Here is a 4,643-nt window from a genome sequence, read left to right on the forward strand (position 1 = left end):
GCTTAATTTAAAAGCCTTGGCTTACCCTGATTTCATTTTCATTTTTTTATTCTACTCTCAAATTTTATGTCTTTATTTTCAGTTTAATCCTTTATTTTTAAGGTTTAAACAGCATCAACTGATTCTCAGTTACCTCTGTCCCTTAACTAGACTTATGAGCTGCACTTTAAAAGTGGACACTGTGATCATCACAAATTCCTCCTCCTGGATCTTTTGCTCCCATCAGTCCCAGAGCATGGGCCCTAACAAAGGGAACATATTCCCTACTGACATGCCAGACAAAAGTTCATGGCTTTGTCTTGCTGAAAATGAAGTCTTGATTATTCATGCAGTTCCCAATGAGTCATTCCACACCTTGAATTATTTCTGACAGATGTGAAATGCCTTCTGCTGAATTCCTGCTCCAGGGAAACCTTTGCATGGCTGGTTCATCAGTGGCTGTGAGCAGAGTCCTGATTCACAGGGTTTCATCCCCTGAGCAGGGTGCCTGGGGAAACCAGACCCACCTAATTTGGGTGACAGGTTGAGAGCCCCAGAGCTGCCACAGCTGCCCCAGAGGGGCTCCCACAGGGCTGTGTGTGTCCAGGGATCCCAGTTTAACCTGAGATCCCAGCATGAGACCTCACTGCCTCTGTCACTGCAGTGGTTCCAAATTCCATTATTCCTCTGGTCATCAGGAAAGCTCCCAGCTCACTCCAGGTACTACAACTGCAAATTGTGTATTTGCAGTGCTGAAACTGCCCTCTTCTTTTTATCCCCAGATGGTCATGGTGATAGGCTTTTGTTTAATAATTAATCATTTATGTGTCATGTCTGACTAGGTTCAGGGTTACATTGCATGCCTCACTGAAGGCAATCTGTAATTGAGATATAAGTCTGAGCACCTGTGGAAGGCTCCAAGTTTTGGGCACACACCTAAGCAGAAGTTTTAAAATGTGTGTTTTGCTACTTTAAAGGCATCTACACAGGATGTCAGGGGGGTTGATCTGTCATCACTCTGCCTTGTCAGCAGCCCCCCTGGATTCTGGCAGCTGAATGGAGGCTCTTAATTAAACTGCCAGCTTTGCCAGACCCGTGTTGTGCTCCCAGACATCCAGTCTTATGCATTTCAAGCATCTGCAGCAGGGGCAAGACTAAACCTTTCAATATCCCATATCCCTCCCCACTCTGTGCCTCTGTAAGAAAGGGGATTTATTCCTCAGCTGCAGCCCTCTGCATTTTGCAGCAGCTCTGCACTGACAGGTGCCAGGTTTGTGATGACTCCTCAGGGGAAGCTGTGCAAGAGTCCTGGCAGTGACTCCCCACCTCAGGAAGGTTACAGGGCCACTACTCTTGCAGGAATAAAGAGCTTTTTCTTACTTCTCTGAGAAGGAGCTTTGCTAGAATAAGCAAACAGAATTGGGCCTGCCTTCAGGTGCCCCTGCTGCCACTGCTGTCCCCACTGGAGCTGGCAGCTGCTCCTGCAAGATGTGGCTCTCAGCCAGCCCTCCCTGAAGGACAAGTGCTAGTTTTGCATCTATCACCTAGTTTTAAATTTTGCTATATATACAAATTTACTCTTTGTAGCACGTCCAGGGACCCTTTGGAATGCACATGGTGCAGAGCCAGTGGCAGCCCTTAGACTCACGTTTAGAAAACCCACCTTTGTTTGTTTTACATGGTTATAATTGTCTCTGGCTGTGTTATCCTTTGTGAATTTCCACAGTAGCTTTCGTAGTAACGTTGGTTTGTCTGGATAGTAACATTGCTAAAAATCACTTCAAATGTCAAATACAAGGACAGTTGTTAGCTTCTTCTCACTGCTGACCTCCCACAGATGTGACTCCTGAGCCCTGCTGCTACAGCTCCTGAAATCCAAGCAAAGCCAAATAACATAAAATAAATAAATAGAGCCCAGCACAGACATGTCCCCAAGGACAGAGGTGTGGTGCTGCAGCCCCATTTGTGGAGTGAAGGGGGATGAAGGATGGGAGATGGTGCCAACGTCCTCAGCAGTGCCTGCAGCTCTGCAGGGACCATCTGCTGGGGGGATCCCAGCCAGAAACCCCTTCCCTTCCCTTCCCTTCCCTTCCCTTCCCTTCCCTTCCCTTCCCTTCCCTTCCCTTCCCTTCCCTTCCCTTCCCTTCCCTTCCCTTCCCTTCCCTTCCCTTCCTTCCCTTCCCTTCCCTTCCCTTCCCTTCCCTTCCCTTCCTTCCCTTCCCTTCCCTTCCCTTCCCTTCCCTTCCCTTCCCTTCCCTTCCCTTCCCTTCCCTTCCTTCCCTTCCCTTCCCTTCCCTTCCCTTCCCTTCCCTTCCCTTCCCTTCCCTTCCCTTCACGTCAATTACGGTCGCGTCTGTGGGCGTGACTTCCCTTCCCTTCCCTTCCCTTCCCTTCCCTTCCCTTCCCTTCCCTTCCCTTCCCTTCCCTTCCCTTCCCTGAAACTTCCCTTCCCTGAAACTTCCCTTCCCTGAAACTTCCCTGAAACTTCCCTGAAACTTCCCTGAAACTTCCCTTCCCTTCCCTTCCCTTCCCTTTCCTTCCCTTCCCTTCCCTTCCCTTCCCTTCCCTTCCCTTTCCCTTCCCTTCCCTTCCGTTCCCTTCCCTTCCCTTCCCTTCCCTTCCCTTCCCTTCCCTTCCCTTCCCTCCCTTCCCTTCCCTTCCTTCCCTTCCCTTCCTTCCCTTCCCTTCCCTTCCCTTCCCTTCCCTTCCTTCCTGAAACTTCCCTGAAACTTCCCTGAAACTTCCCTGAAACTTCCCTGAAACTTCCCTGAAACTTCCCTGAAACTTCCCTGAAACTTCCCTGAAACTTCCCTTCCCTTCCCTGAAACTTCCCTGAAACTTCCCTTCCCTTCCCTTCCCTTCCCTTCCCTTCCTGAAACTTCCCTTCCCTTCCCTGAAACTTCCCTTCCCTGAAACTTCCCTTCCCTTCCTGAAACTTCCCTTCCCTTCCCTTCCCTTCCCTTCCCTTCCCTTCCTTCCTTCCCTTCCTTCCTTCCCTTCCCTTCCCTTCCCTTCCCTTCCTTCCCCCTTCCCTTCCTTCCCTTCCTTCCCTTCCTTCCCTTCCCTTCCCTTCCCTTCCCTTCCCTTCCCTTCCTTCCCTTCCCTTCCTTCCCTTCCCTTCCTTCCCTTCCCCTTCCCTTCCCTTCCCTTCCCTTCCCTTCCCTTCCCTTCCCTTCCCTTCCCTTCCCTTCCCTTCCTTCCCTTCCCTTCCCTTCCCCACCTGCAGCAGGAGAGCTTCTCTGCAGGATGGACCCGTCTGCTGTGCAGCCCTGCCAGCCAAGAGGAGGAGCACAGCACCGCAGAGAGCTGCACTTTCCTTCTCCTCACTTGTTATTCTGTGGTCATGTATTAATTCTTAAATTCAACTATTTTAATTGTTTTTATAACTCTTACTGATGCCACTCTGAATATTGCTGTTATCCTTATAAACACACAACCCCTTTTCTCTAGAAATTTTAGCCATCCAGCCAACATGCCTTATGACTTTGAAATCAGTAATTTATCAACAGAATTGAAAATAAAACCAAATTTAGGATGAAAGCCAAAGTTTACACCCTCAAGGCTTATAAATTTAGTCTTGTCCAAGGTATAATTAATATAATTGTGAAAATTTCTTATGTTTGTCAGACAGAACCAGACAATTTTAGAGACATACTGATGAGTGCAAAACAAAGGCACATCCTGGATTGCAGAAAACAGGTGTCACATCATACAGAGATTTCCACAAGGGTGGAATTGCTCAGGATTGGCATGGGTCAAGCTTAACTGTAAATCCTGTTCCTTGGCAATATCCAAAGGATCAGGCTCCATCTTGAACACCTCTGTAAACTACACAGTACCTGGATAAATGCTGAATACACGACAGCCAGATTTTTACTGATGGCCAAACACAAACACCTACAAGTGACTGCAGCTATTGAAAGAAAGAAGTCATTTTCTGAAGATCCACTTGGATAACACAATTATCCTTTTTGATTTATAAAACTGGAATAGAGCTCTGGGAATTAGCAACATAAAAATAATGATGAATTTAGAATGTTCCCCAAACCAGGAGTTATAAGGAAGTCTTGGGAGAGGTCTTGTGGTGAACTTGGATCTTCCCACAGTTTTTAATTCTGATTTTTCATAGTGTCTGGTGGTCCCTTGGCAGCTGCTGTTGATAACCCTCGTGGGCACACAGCTCCTGCCACAGGGTCCCAAAGCTGCAGTGGGGCTCCTGCCATCCTGAGCCTGCCTGTGCTGTCCTGTTTTGTACCTGCAGACCTCAAACTATGAACAATGCCTGAGACACAACCTGGATTCACAATGCACAAAGTGTGATGCAGTGGGATGAAGAACTCACTCAATGCCATTGAATCAGTTGATGTCCAGGCAGGGATCAGACACATTTCCTCATTGCTGGTGCCATCTGTGGCCCCCACAGCAGAACACTCCCCAGCTCCCATGGCACTGTCCAGCAGACACAGCCCTGCCCAGCCCAGGGACACTGGTGGTCACAGCACTCACCCCCTGAGCCAGACCCCAGTTCTGCTGCTCTGTGCTGCACTTGGGTCTGCCCTGCACAGAGCCACACCTGAGCAGCCTCCAGCTCCCTCAGGCTGCCAGGCTGGCTCAAACAGCAGGGCTGAGGCTGCAAACACCCAAATCCCCTCTGCTCCTGGAGG

Source organism: Oenanthe melanoleuca, chromosome 9 (genome assembly GCF_029582105.1).
Source record: "Oenanthe melanoleuca isolate GR-GAL-2019-014 chromosome 9, OMel1.0, whole genome shotgun sequence".
NCBI classification, from domain to species: Eukaryota; Metazoa; Chordata; class Aves; order Passeriformes; family Muscicapidae; genus Oenanthe; species Oenanthe melanoleuca.